The sequence below is a fragment of the Sminthopsis crassicaudata genome, chromosome 4 (assembly GCF_048593235.1).
Source record: "Sminthopsis crassicaudata isolate SCR6 chromosome 4, ASM4859323v1, whole genome shotgun sequence".
NCBI classification, from domain to species: domain Eukaryota; kingdom Metazoa; phylum Chordata; class Mammalia; order Dasyuromorphia; family Dasyuridae; genus Sminthopsis; species Sminthopsis crassicaudata.
Genome location: NC_133620.1, coordinates 370,024,488 through 370,039,952, shown reverse-complemented (window position 1 = coordinate 370,039,952; position 15,465 = coordinate 370,024,488).

Below are 15,465 nucleotides of genomic sequence, written 5' to 3'. Positions count from 1 at the left end.
TAAGGCAAGTAACATGATATTAATTATATAAAGTCATGCCAAACATCTCCATATTAGACATGTTAGGGAAAAAAAGCCAAAAAAGAAGAAAAATAAAGAAAATGAAAAAGGTCTGCTTCTATCTGTACTTAGGTTCTTTTCTCTGAAGATAGATAGCATTTTTCATCATGGGTCCTTTGGAATTGTCTTTTTTTAAAATAATGGTTTTTATTTATCAGATATATGCATGGGTAATTTTACATCATTGATAATTGCCAAACCCTTTGTTCCAATTTTTTGGATCATTATCTTGATCAGAGTAGCTAAGTCTTTCACAATTGATCATGATTACAATATTGCTGTTATCAAGAACAGTATTCTCCTGGTTCTGCTTATTTCACTTTGCATCCATTCAGGTAAGTCTTTTCAAGTTTTTCTGGAATCATCCCTTTTATTATTTCTTATAATACAATGGTATTCTATCACAATACCACAATTTGTTTAGCCATTCCCTTATTGATGAACATCCATTCAATTTCCTATTCTTTGCAACCATAAACAAAACTGCTATAAATACTTTTTTTTTTGTTACCAAAAAGTCCTTTTCCTTTTATGTGATCTCAATAGATTCTCAATATTTTTTTGTTGCTGAGTTGCTGAGTTAAAGAATATGCATAGTTTGATTGGCATAGCTCCAATTTGTTATCCAGAATGGCTGAACTATTTCACAATTCTACCAACAGTGTAGTAGTATTTTTATTTTTCCACATCTTCTCCAACATATATCATTTCCTTTATCACTTTAAACAGGTATCATCATGTTTTCCCTGAATTCCTACCCTCACAGTCTTTTCATTTCCAGGCTAAACTTTACTAGTTTCTTTAAGCAATCGTTGAACACATATTATAGATGAGAAAACCATTTTTTCCAGTTTCTTTTTAAAATCAATTTTATTGCTGGCTTTTGTTCTTACATCAACTTCATTTCTGAATACATCCCTCTTCTCTCTCCTCTCCAGTGTTATTTTTTGTAACAAAGAATTTTTAAAAAGAAAAAAGGAGCCAAGGAAAACCAACCAACGCATCAACTAAGTTTGACAGGGTATGCAAAATTCAACACCTGTAATGTTTCCACTTCTACAAAGAAATCCTTTTTCCAGTTTCAAGGAAGTATCTCCTTCCTTTACCTTGCATTTAGACTCCCCGTGTGTGTGTGTGTGTGTGTGTGTGTGTGTGTGTGTGTGTGTGTGTGTGTGTGTTTTTGAGATAATTAGAGTTAGGTGACTCACCCAGGGAGATACAGCAAGCAAATGTCCGATGCCAGTGTTCTATCCTTTTTTGCCATTGAATTGTCCCCACTGTGTTATTTTAACAAGTAGACTTCTTTTTGCCAAAAGTGATTGATTCTACTGTTACCTACCTCCACACATTTCATCCCACAAGAATAGATTTTCTAAGTTTTTTTTAATAAATGGAAAAAAGAACATATACAATGCAATCAATCAATCAATCAACATTTATTAAGTGCCTACTATGTGCCAAGCACTGTGATAAGTGCTAGGAAAGCAAAAAGAGGTAGATAGATAGTCCTGTACCTCAAGGAGCCTATAATTTAACTGGTTTTTATTCTGCTTTCAAGTCTGAAAAGTACTTTACCTAAATTATTTCATTGGAGCCTGACCACAATCCCACAAAGTAAGCAATACAGATATGATTATTCCATCTGTCCATAATAGAAGAATCCTGGTTTCTGGGGCTTGGGAAATCTCAGTGAGGTAGGTTAAAGACTAGGTGATGCATTGGATAGAGTACTGGGTCTGGAATCAGGAAGGCTCATCTTCCTGAATTCAAATTTGGCCTTAGACACTTAGTAGCTGTTTGACCCTGGGCTAGTTACTTTATGCTGTCTGCCTCAGTTTCCTTACCTATAAAGTGGTAATAATGATAGCACCTATCTCTCAGGTTGTTGTGAGAATTAAAGAAAATACTCATTTTAAGTCTCTTTGCACAATACTCGTGCATGGTAAGCACTATGTAAGTGTTAGTTTTTATTATTATTGTTCAGTAATAGTAATAGATAAGTCTTGAGGAATTACAATGTATTTAGCACTTGTTGTTTAATCATTTTTGACTCTTTCTGACTCCACTTGAGGTTTTCTTGACAAAGATACTAGAGCATTTTGCCATTTCCTTCTCCAGCTCTTTTTTACAGACAAGGAAATTAATGCAAATAGTTAAGTAATTTGCCAGGGTCACACAGACAATAAGTATCTGAGGCCAATTTGAATTCAGGAAAATAAGTCTTTGGTTCCAGGCCCAGAGCTCTATTCACTGAGCCTTGTAGCTGCCCCTACTGCCTAGCACAGTCCTTAACAACCACTTGCTGATTGATTGAGTCATACATCAAGTAAGTGCTAGGAACCAGATAAAATGAAAATTAATAACAAAAAAAGATAGTCAAGCAAACAAATTTCCATATTGCCTATGTCCAAAAATTCATGTCTTATTCTGCATGTTAAATCCATCATTCTTCGCAAGAAATGAGTGGTGTGTTTCATCTTTAATCCTTTGGATTCTTGGCACATAATTGTAATGATGACAATTCTAAAATCGGTTAAAATTGCTTTTATTTTTAATGTTGTACTCATTATATAAATTGTCTTCCTGAATCTGCTCATTTCACCCTGCATCAGTTCACAGAAATCTTCTCATTGTCTTGAAACTATTCATTTCATAATTATGGCACAATGATATTCCATTACATTTATATGCCATAATTTATTTACTTGTTATCCAATAGGTTGATAGTCCCTTAATATTCAATTTAGAGCTATTATGAAAAGGATTACTATAAATAATTTTTGAACATATGGGTTCTTTTCCTTTTTCTTTGATATCTTAAGAAGTATAGGTTTAGAATGATATACTAGGTTAAAGGCATGCAAAAATTTAGTAATTTGAGGAGTATAGTGCCAAATTGCTTTTCAGCTCCATTGATAGCATAATAGGGTACCTGTTCTCCCCACTCTGACTCTCCAACATTTGTGATTTTCCTATTTTGTTACTTTTGCCAATCTGATGGCTATGTGGTAGAAAGTTAAGAGTTACTTTAATGTGCAATTCTCTAAATGTGGAGCATTTTTTCACATTGCTTTTGATAGCTTGGATTTATTTCTTTGAAAACTGTCTATTCATATCTTTTGTCTTTATCTATTAGAAAATAGCTCTTAGATTTAGAAATTTTAATCAATTCCTATGAACCTTTCGTAAGAGACTCTTATCAAAGAAACTTGCTACAAAAATTTCCTCCTCAGTTGCCTGCTTCCCTTCTATTTTTAAATGGATTAGTACTGTTTATGAAAAAACTTTTAAAATTTTATATAATAAAAATTATTCAGTTTGTCTTCTGTGATCCTTTCTATTCCCTTTTCAGGGATTTTAAACTCTCCATACATATGAAAGGAAATTTTTTCTTTGTTCCTCTAATTTGCCTACAATAATAACTTTTTATGTTTAACCACATATCTATTTGGAGTTTATCTTGGTATAAAGTTTGAAATGTTGTTCCCTGTAGGTTTTTTGGAAAAGTGATTCCTTACTCCAGTAACTAGGGATCCCCCCTTTAGAATGAAGAACCTGAATGTCAGAACAGCTAGGTGATAGAGTAGATAGAGCGCCAGGTCTGGATGCAGGAAGAATCATCTTCCTGACTTCAAATCATATCTCAGATACTTGATGGCTGGGTGATCACGGGCAAATCATTGGTCCCTGTTTGCCTCAGTTTCTTCATCTGTAAAATGAGCTGGAAAAGACAGTGGCAAACCACTCCAGTATATCTCCAAGAAAATCCCAAATGGAGTCACTAAGATTTGGACATAACCAGAAATGAATGAACTGACTTTGGGAACAACTGAACTGAGCTCTTTCAGACTCAATTTTCCCATGAGAATTCCCACCAAATCTTATAGTTGAACATGGTTGAATATTGGTGATACTCAGAATGAAAGCTTTGAGATCTCTTGGTTGTGGAGCTCAGTTGTATTGACCAAGAAGATAATAAAAGGCATTGGTTCCAGAAGCCCTAACCCAAAGCACAACTTCCCAAATGAAGGTTTTGTTGGTAGTAGGGATAACTGAGGGAACATGAAGGCTGCTAAGATCTGGGTGATTTGGGGTACAGAGTTGTATTTCCCAACCCCCCACTGCCACAGTAGGGTGTGGGGATAAAAGGCGAGTCCTAATCTGAATTGTATCTAGAAAAAACTTTGCTTGCAAGAAAAACACCAATCTCTTTTTCCTTGTTTTCCTCCCACCCCCAGGCTCCCAGCTGGGAATATGGCTGGAAAACTGTGGGAATGGGGCTATAAATGGTTCTTCCTCCTCCCAGAATGCTTTGGGGCTTGACTCACAGGAGTGAATGGCTGAAGTCATAAATCATGGAAGTGGGAGTTTGGACTAGGTGATCTCTAAGATCTCTTCAAACTCTAATATTCTATGGTTCTTTGAGGTGCCAAAAGCTGAGAGGGTGATAGGGAGGTAAAGGAGGAGATGAAAGGAAGGACTCCTTATGTCTACTTCTCCCCTGGAGAACCCTGGGAAGCCAAAGAAATAGGTTTTAAAGAAATAGAAGGAAAAAAGAAAAGAAGAAGAAAGGAAAATAGATATATGAGAAAGAAATAATAAAAGAAAAAGAAAAAAGGAGGAAGAGGAGGGAAGAGAAAAGAGAATATGGAAGAAGGAAAAGAAGAAACACAGGGGAGGAAGAAAGTGAAAAGAAAAATAATTGAGAAGGATAAAAAGTAACAAGACAAAGGGAAGAAGAGGATGTGGAAAGAGGAGAAGAAAAGAAAGAAGATGAAGAGAAAACAGAAGAGAAGAAATAAGTGTAAGAAATAAGGGACGAGGAAGAGAAGGTGGAAGGAGGAAGAAGAATAAAAAGAGGAAGAGAAGTAAGGAATAATGAAGAGGACAAGGGAGGAGAAAGAGAAGGTGGAAGGAGGAAGAAGAATAAAAAGAGAAAGGAAGAGAAGTAAGGAATAATGAAGAGGACAAGGGAGGAGAAAGAGAAGGTGGAAGGAGGAAGAAGAATAAAAAGAGAAAGGAAAAGAAGTAAGGAATAATGAAGAGGACAAGGGAGGAAAAAGAGAAGGTGGAAGGAGGAAGAAGAATAAAAAGAGAAAGGAAGAGAAGTAAGGAATAATGAAGAGGACAAAGAGGAAAAGGGATAGAAGGCTAAAAAAGAGTTGAAAGGGGAAGGGAGGTGAAAGAGGACAACAAATAAAAAGGGAGAGGAAAAAGAAAAGAGAATAGAAGGGTGGAGGAAAAAAAGAAAGAGAAAGATGGAAGAAAAGAGGGTAAAAAGGGAAGAGAACAAAACAAGAGAAGGAAGAAAAGGGGGTGAATTTGGAAGGAAAAAAGAGAAAGGGAAGAGGACAAAAGCAAAGGAAAGAAGGAAGACGAGGGAAGATAAAGAGGAAGAGAACAAAACAAGAGAAAGGGAGAAATAGGAGGGAGTGAATGTAGAAGGAAAAGAAGAAAACAGAAGGGGAAGAGGAAAAGAAAAAAGACAGAGAAAAGAAAAGGAGAAGTAAAGAGAAAGCGAACAAAACAAGATAGAGGAAGAGAAGGCTGAAAAAAATTGGAAAAAGAAAGAAAAGGGAAGAGAAAGAAGATCAAAGATAGAGAAAGAAAACAAGACAGGAAGAGGAAGAAGGAAAGAGAAAAGGGAGAGGATGAAGAGAAGGAAGAGAAAAGGGAAAAATGAGAGGGAAGAGAAGGCAGGAGAATGAGGAGAAAAAAGAAGGGGAGCAAGAGGATGAATACAAAGAAGAGGAAAAAAGGAAGAAGAGAAAAAGAAAGGAGGAGACTAAAGAAGGAGGAAGAGGGGAGGAGGAGGAAGAAGAGAAGGAATCTTTGGAGCATTTTTCCCCCTCCAACCCAGGTAATGGCATCTTGCTGGAGCACAGCGAGGCTGCTTGGGGGAGTGAGAGGAATCCGCGAGGCCTTCCCAAAGCCATAAAGGAGTAAACAGTAGGCTACTATGAAGATCTATTGGGCCCCGCAGTGCCATTGTCTTCAGAAGGAATTAAAAACAAATTGCTGAGGGCCAGCACATAATTTAAAGACTCACGGCAATTTTATGACTTGCTAATGTTCCTAATTACATGCCCGTGAAAGGCTTAATTAATTGGGGGATGTAGCAAAAAGTGGAGCCCGTGTTTGTTATCATGGTTCCACTGCATTGATTTTAGTGCCCATGGAGAATTTAGGGCCTCTTTATTTGCACAAAGAAAATGCAAGTCTCTCGAAAAAATGCACATTAAGATCAACCCCTCGCTGCTATCTAATATACTTTCCTCTACTTAACCAAAGCGCTTGTAATCATATTTTGTAAATGTTGGTGCCGTTAATTGCATTGTGAGGGAAAATAGGTTCCGCTCGGCTGCTCGTGGAGAATTTTATAAAGTTCTTTCCCTGCTCCCCATTCTGGGGGACTCTTCCCGGAGAACTCATTAGAAAGTTGGAGGCAACAAGAGGGGATCCGGGCTGCCTTCAGAGATGGGGAAAGCTCTCTTGGCTTCCTTGCCACTTCACTTGCCCTCCCTGGGCCACCTGTTGAGATGGCAGAGCTCCTGGTAGAAGGGATTGGGCACTGAGTCCTAGCGGATCAAATTCTGGTTGATTCTGCTCAGTCTCCTCTTCCTAAAGTCATGGAGCTGGGGAGAGGGAAGGATCTCGTCCAACCTCCTTGTTTCAGGAAGATGCACCGAAGGCAGAGAGAGCAGATGACATGTCCTTGGTCAACGTTAATAATGGTGCTGGGTGGGAGCAGCAGCTGGAGTGTATATAGAAATATATATACACACAGACACACTATCTATCTATCTATCTATCTATCTATCTATCTATCTATCTATCTATCTACCTATCTATCTGTCTGTCTATCTATCTATCTATCTATCTATCTATCTATCTATCTATCTATCTATCTATGTGGGCCTGGGATTTTAATCTTGGTTCTGAGATTCAGGGCAAGTCAGTTCTATATTTTGAGCCTGGGTTTCCTCATCTGAAATCCAACTAGACTCTTAGTCCAGTGCTTAGTCACTCACTGGGCCTGCTTCCCAAGGCCATAGGACTTTTCCTTTTCTGTCCATAGAGTAATTTCCCCTCTGCTGCTGACAGCCCATTATAGAGAGAATGCCCCATATCTATTCTTACTCTATGTGATAGGGTAAGAATACCTGATGGAACCCAGACAAAGTCCATCATTGGATGTTATTGTTCAATCGTTTTTCAGTCATGTCCGAGTCTTCATGACTCCACTTAAGTTTTCTTGGCAGAGACGCTGGAGTAGTGTGCAATTTTCTTCTCCAACTTATTTTGCAGATGAGGAAACTGAGGCAAATGGGGTTAAGTCACTTGCCCACGGTCACTCAGATAGTAAAAATCTGAGGCCATATTTGAGCTCAGGCCAGCTGACTCCAGAGCTGACACTCTGCACTGAGCCACCTGGCTGCCCCAATCACATCACTGGGTACTGGAGGAATATTGGGATGGAGTGGAGACATGAACATCCTGAATCAACACTGATCTCCATCTTGTTCTTCTTTTTTTTTTTTTTTTAATTTGATCCTCAGTTAGTGGGTGGATACCCTTGATATGATTGTGATTCTTTTTTTTTTTTTTAATAGATTTTCATTTACAAGATATATGCATGGGTAATTTTTCAGCATTGACAATTTCAAAACCTTTTGTTTTAATTTTCCCCTCCTTTTCCCCACCCTCTCCCCCAGATGGCAGGTTGACCAATACATGTTAAATATGTTAAATACAATATATGTATACATGTCCATACAGTTATTTTGCTGCACAAGAAGAATCGATCTTTGAAATAGTGTACAATTAACCTGTGAAGGAAATAAAAAATGCAGACAGACAAAAACAGAGGGATTAGGAATTCTATGTAATGGTTCACACTCATTTTCCATCTTGTTCTTGACCTTTTAAAGACAATGGGATATAGAAGAAACAGCCTTGAACAGTTGTTGTTTTTTTTTAAAGCCTTAGCTTTGACATTTAGTTTTATATATGATAATAGGCATTTAATCTCTTTGAACCTCAGTTTCCTTATCTATAAAATGGAGCTGAAAAGCAACTTGGAGTAGTTCTTAGAGAGCCAACCTCAAGAGTCAAAGGCCTGGGTTCGAGTTCTGCTTCTGGTTCATACTGGTGATGTGACCTTGAGGCAAATTGCAGAACCTTTCCCTATCAGGATAGGACTTGCTCTGAATCTACAACAACATGTACACTACAAAATAGATGATGGCCTACCTTGGTTCAATCAGTTTTCTCATATGGATTTCTTGACACTGACCCCCAAATATAGCTAACAATATCCTACCTCATATTGGACAGTAAGGTAGGGCCATAGGGCACAAAGTGCCAGGTCTGAAGTCAGGAAGACCTGAGTTCAAATTTGCCCTCAGACATTAGCTGTGAGACACTATTTGCCTCAGTTTCTTCATCTGTAAAATAAGCTGGAGAAGGAATGATCAACTATTCCCATAACTCTGCTAAGAAAACCTCAAAGAGAGTCATGAAGAGTCAGACAAACAACTGAACAACTTATCTCAAAGGGTTGTGAGAGAAACACTTTATAAATCTTTAAAAACCATATAAATGTGAGTTATTGTTTTTATTCTCTAGAGAGTCTTGCTGAGATTTTTGGTTCCATCCTGGGCAATTGGGATTTAAAGCAGTTCTTCATCTCTGTGTAAACCCTGAATTTCCTCTTTAACAATGGCAGGGAGATGGTGTTATTTGTTCATAGGATCAGTAGTTTTCTTATCTTGGCTCCTGTTTTTCTCATAGCCCCCCCTTTCCATAACTTCCAGTTCCCACACCTGACACCAATCCCCTACAGGTTGGAGAGTATAGAAAAAAGGGAGAGATGGAAGAAGGGCCAAGGAGAGAGCCGTCAGGAAGGAACTTAGGTGAACATAGACATTAGGGGAGAAGTGGAATGTAGGGATTTTGCAATATGCTGCATCAGACACTGTGCTTTGTCTTGGGAAGAAACAAAGATCTAACTAGGTATTGGTGGAGCTGAATTTTGCCTCCCTAACTATATTGAAGGTGATGGGATGAGAGAGGCTTGTCCATCCTAAGGAGGTGAGAAAGGACCTAAAAATCTTTTAAAGAACTCTTTAGGCTCCTTACATTCACTGTTCTAATTTCTTCAATCTTAATAACATTTAGATTAAACATTTTCTCAAACCAGTATATTGGATTTGTAAGTCCTTGTTTTCATTGAGGTTCTAATTTTAGTCTTTATTGCCTATGGCTTTCAGAAAAGCAAAGTGGCTTAACAGACTGGGAGCAAACCTTGGGATTCAATTGCCAGCTTAACATACACTAGCTATGGGATCCTGCCCAAGTCACTTAACCTCTCCATGGCCCTGGGCACCTGCCTAACAAACACAATTTGAAGAGCAGATGTTGAACTGTTTCAATATAGGGAGTTATCTCATTGGGAGTTCCCCAAACCTCTGCAACCACACTTCCAGGACAGGGTGCACAGTGACCAAAAATCTTTCTATATAAACACAACATACTGTACAACTATATATAGTTATATGTGACTATATACATATGTGATGAAGAAATTATATATAGTTACATGTGTGTGTATATATGTATATATAAATGTTTGTTTAAATTATTCCTCAAATTCTTACTGCAATTTAAAGTTTAATAGCTTTATACACAAACACACGTATAAACACACACACACACACACACACACACATATATATATAAACAGAGTCTTTGGACAACTGTCTATGTAAACTATATGTAGTTATACATGAACATACATATATATGTATATATACAAGGAACTTATTAAATATATATATATATGTATATATATATATATTTCCTAAATCTTACTGTAGTTTAAAGATTAGAAATGCACTAAGACTTTGGAATTACTCTCACATATATGTATTTACATAGTTGATAAATGACCCTATTTTTTTATTTTCCTTCCACTTCCCTCCTTCTCTCCCTCCCTTCCTTCCTTCTTTCCTTCTTTCCTTCCTTCCTTCCTTCCTTCCTTCCTTCCTTCCTTCCTTCCTTCCTTCCTTCCTTCCTTCCTTCCTTCCTTCCTTCCTTCCTTCCTTCTCTCTCTCTCTCTCTCTCTCTCTCTCTCTCTCTCTCTCTCTCAATTGGTCTATAATTTTTTATTTTGGCTCTTCCTGGTTTAAGACTCTAAATTTCTAAAGGTCCTGGATAGGATAGAGAACGAAGGTCTGCTGACCAGGAAAAGAGACAGTACTGCCCAGGGAAAAGTGCCCTGGGAAGACCTGATTTGAGTTCCAGCTCTACTCCCAACTTTTTAAAAAATTAATTTAATTTTTACAAAAATTTTATGCATGGGTAATTTTTCAGCATTGACAATTGCAAAAACTTTTGTTCCAACTTTTACCCTCCTTCCCCCCACCCCTTCCCCCAGATGGCAGGTTGACCAATACATTTTACTACATACTCTATGTATGACTGACCAAGTCTCCTTAATCTCCTCTGAGCCTCCATTTCTCATTCATTGGCAAAATGAAAGGGTTGAGTTAGATATTCTCTAGTTTCCTTCAAATTCTGACATTTTTTTAATCTCCTGAGAAAAGAAAGGAAAGGGATGCTTTTTTCAAATCCTTTTCTACCAGGACCATCTAGGTAAGAATTGGGGCACTGTTCAGGACTATGCTATGCTGTGACTGTGACTTCCTCTTTGATGTAAAAACATAAGAATCACAGAAATAGAAATGAAAGATATCTTAGAGGCCACTTAGTCCAACCCCCTCATCTTACAAATGAGGAAACTGAGACCTAGATGGGTTAAAGGACTTCCTGGAAGTCACAGGCAGCTTCAGAAGTGGAATTGAACTCAGGCCCTATAATTCTTCTGTGTCCTTAAGACAACAAGTAAGCCTGGTGCCTGGGAAAGAATAGAAACTCTCCCCCCTTCTCCCTCGTGTGCGTTTTTGTGAAGAGGTTACAGTTCACAGGAAAGGGGCAAAGAGAACCAGGGGAGGAAGTAACCCAGGCATGGTTGCTCTAGTGATGCTGGTGTTCACCTGCAGAGAGACATCCAAAGAGGAGGGGGGAAGGGTGGGGAGAAAAAGGATTCATTAATTGCTCTTTGATTCCTGCCTTTGATCAGCTCCATTGAAGGGAAATGGGAGGCCAGGAAATGGGGTGAGGAGAGAGCAAGGGGCTGACAGTCCAGGTGAGGGAAAAGGATTGCAGGAGAAAGGAAGCTGACTGGAGTAAGAATGCGGGTTGCTGTGGAAATGGGGTGGAGCCTAGGCGAAGAACACCTGTTCCCCGTCCATTCCCATCTGGGGCCAGCCCTGTTCTGGGGTCATCCACTGCCAATTAACTAAGGCAAACAGGTAACAAGAAGAAAGGAGATTTAGCGGGAATGCTAGGGATGGCAGTGGGGGGGAAAAGCCGTGTCCCCCTGCTCCCCTAGACCAATCTCACTATTCATTAGATCGCAGCCAAACACGGCACCTCTCCAGGCTGCCAGAAATGCAAACAGCAAGCTGAGAAATGACACCGATGGGGAATTAAGCTGAAAGTTTAAAATGTTTCTGAGCTAAAACTCCAGATGTTGTCGAATTCAGCCCTAGGATAGATATAAATCCGGCCCAAACAGCCCCTCCCACTCTTCATGGGAGGGGGGGAGACTAGGCACAGCAGGCTCGGGTTCTCCTGGACTTGGGGGGTGGTTTGCAATAACGCAAAGAGGGGGGCTTTACTAGCATTGTCTTTGGGGGACCCCGGCACTGAAAGTTGGGGACCAGAAAATAAGAATCACTGTCCTAGGGCTCTGTAGCCCTAAGGGACTGTAGGGACGCCATAATTAGAGGGTAGGCAGGGAGGGTTTCAGGCTCCCACCCCCGCCCACCTGTCAGTGGCTGGGGCTACAGAAGGCACAGGCCTGGCAAAGAAGGGGGGTGTCGAGGCCTTTGATCCCCAGTGCCGAAAGTGGGAAATGAGGGGGAGTGAGGAGGGTGGATAGGGGAGGGTTGGGCTGAGTTCGGGGTGGGGTGGGTTATAGTCTGTTTCTCTCTGCGGCCTGGCTGAGACCCAGGCGTCCGGCTTTCAAAGGCGAGCTTCAAAGGCAGGTACATATTAATGGGGCTTCTTTTGTACCTTCTGAGGGACAGGAAAACAACTCGGATCTTTCCCTCCCTTCCAGGCTGCATGACAGCCCGCGGCCAGCAGGTCAGATCCCGGGAGATAGTGCCCCCATCCCGCGCCCCCCATCCTCCCTCCCCCTCGGAAAGCCCGCTTCCCTTTTCATGCTCCAATACTGTTAATTTGATCTCTCCTGCCGCAGGATTTTTGTTCTCATCAAACGAGTGATGCGGCCTCAGATTAGGACTGGGCCCGGGCCCCACCTCATCCCCAGCCCAACCAGTCTCACCCACGTTTATCAAGCCAGCTGACAACGGGGGCGGCCGCCCGTCTGATCAGCCTGCCGGGGCTGCCTCGCCCACTGACCCGAAGAGCCGCGGGCGGGGGGAAGTTAGGGTGACCTCCCGGAGAGGAAGGGGAGAGAGCCTGGGGGCAGGGGGAGGTGAAGGGAACCGAGGGGGACCGGCCAAGCATGGCCCGCGTTGGGGGAGAGGTTGGCAAAGGAGCAGAGTACCCGCGGGGCCGTGCCACATTGGCTCAGTGATAGGGAAAGGGGCTCAAACCAGCTGTAAGATACCCCACTACCCAAGCCCAGACCCCTCTTTAACCACATAGAATGCTTCCTTCTATGACTGTGTGGGGAGAAGATGAGGAAAGATCCTTGTTGGGGTATAGCCTGGGACTCTGAGGTCCCACCCTTCCACCTCTGAGATTCTGTGACAAGAAATGGTCACTTTGCCCCTCAGTTTGGGGAAGGCAAAGCTGTGGCCATCTTTATCTCTATTGACTTCCTAATTAGCTCTCTCCTTCATCCCTACCCTTCAACTGCCTAGTTCCTCTGCCCAGACCCTGGAGAAATCTCCAACTTAGCCTGAAAGCTAGCTGACCAGCTAACTTCTCAACCTCAAGTTGGAGAAACTACTTTCTCTCTCCATTGGCCCTCTCCTCTTTTCAACTCATCCAGCCCATAAGGAGCGACCTGATTCATACAAGGTTTGGAACTATCCCTCTGTTATCACTGTCCACCTGAGCCTTTGACCTTACTCTGTAACACTACTACTACTACTACTACTACTAATAATAATAATAATAATGATGGTGTTTAAATTATGCTTTATAGGCTTACAAGTTTGAGGTAAATTTGATGTCTCAAAGATTTTATTTAAATGAAACAAACAGTTATTAATACATGCAAGGCACTATTCTAGGTGCTGAGGTTGTTCCTAAAACAAAGAATGGATAATGCTACTTCCCTGCAGGAGAAGTTTCCATGGCTCCCTATTGGTGAGCTCAGGAAGTCCCTGGGGCTATAGGATAAAATATGAATTGGAGTGTCACCGGTTCCAAGTTTGTTGTCCTGGTTCCAGTTTGAAGTTTCAATAATTCATTTCAGTCATTCATTCTGTTGATCAATAAGCATTTATTAAACATCTACTATGTGTCAGCATTTTATAAATGCTGGTTAAAGTGAATTTGAAACAACACCCTCTCTGCCCTCAAGAAATTTACAATCTAACCAAGAGGCAAGACATACACTCTCATAAGCTTGATATAAGAGAGACTCTCTGCCTGAAGGAATAGGATTTCCTGGCATAGACATCAGGTATATTTATTAAAAAGGAGATTTTCATTTTATTTTAGTCCTTTCCCTGAGGTGGGGCCTTCTCTAAGCCAGACACTGACCTCAGTGGATATTTTCAACCAGTCCTATTCTCCCAGCACCAGGACCATGTGGGAGGGAAGAGGAAGAAATAGGGGTAGTGAAGGAGAGATGGCTTAATTCCAGGCCCCTCTCTCACAAGAGAGCAGCCAGGGGTGGGAGTGATCAAATGTAACCTTCTGAGGAAAGGTGGGAAGGGAAGGGGAGATTAATGAAACATTTATTTCTCTGTCAAATGGCACATCCCTTAGTCACCAGCGGGTCTCAGGGATGCGGGTGAACCTTGCCCCTTAAGGCTGACCCTCCCTCCTTAGAGTCACCCCACCTCAACCCAGCTCTACTCCCACCTCCTCTTTGAAGGAGAATTTCCCATGACCGAGAAGGGCCAGGCTTGGCCAAGTAGCTAACTTGGGGAGAATTTAGGAGCCCTTATGATCCTCTTTAAAAATGCCTGAGACCCACCTCCTATCTTGTTCCCAGGCTCCGTGGCCCTGGCTGACCTCAATGGGTCCTTGTTCTGAGTTGGAGGTAAGTGACTGTCATTCAGCACTACAGTGTGTTGGCAGAAGCATTGCCCTCAGTGTGAAGGTCTCTTCCTTGAACATATATAGTTACCAGGAGCCTGCCTAAACATCTTAACACAGTGGCCTGGCATATTGGTTGGAGTGCTAGACTTAGAGTTATGAAGCATTGGGTTCAAATCTGGCCTCAACACTTATCGACTTATAAAGCCATTTATACCCTTATTAGGATTCCCTTGCTCAACTATAGGATACCCTATCCCGAAGCTGCACCTGAAGTCCCAGGCCCAATGCTGACTCTTGAAAATAGTTATACCCTGGATCTATTGGAGGTGATAGCTTTTCTGTTTAGTATTGCCACCAATCTATGGCTGTCTTCTGGAGATTCCAATTTCTCCCATAGGTTCTGGAAATGAGGTACCAACTGGGAGAAGTGGCTGGAAAACAGAAAAAGCCACAATCTTGGCAGCTTGGACATGTGGCCAATTAAAAACCAAGTTACAAAAGGAATCTACTTTACCTGGAATGGGGAGGGGGGAAGCTAGGGTTTGACTGTGGCAGCTTAATTCTTCTTCTTCTTTTTTTTTTATCACTACTTACTTACTTTGTCCATAGTACCAATTCTCCTTTCAATATTCCACAAATTTTCTTAAGACTGTCTAAGCACTGGGAATATAAAGATTTTAAAACAAAACAAAACAAAACAAAACAACAACAACAAAAAACCACATAGTCTTTCCCTTATGCAGCTTACGTTTTACTGAAGAGCCCAAGTATAATATAAGGCAAGACTTAACAGAGGCAGAGTAAAATCTAGATGAAGGGCTCTGGGGTAATTTGGGGAGAGATCATTTCCAGCTGAAGGGATAAGGCAAGGTTACCTGGACAAAGTGGGGCCTTAGATGAATCTTGAAGGAATAGGATTTTTAAGAGAAAAGAGAGGAGTAGAGAAGAAGTAGATTCTAAACACGGTATGTGATTGCTTCAAGGTATTGAGATGGATGTTAATTTTAGAGAGCAGGTAGTAATTCAGTTTGTCTGGAACATAATATGTGTCTTTGAGGCCAGAATACCTGGATTGAAGTTCTATCTCAAAGA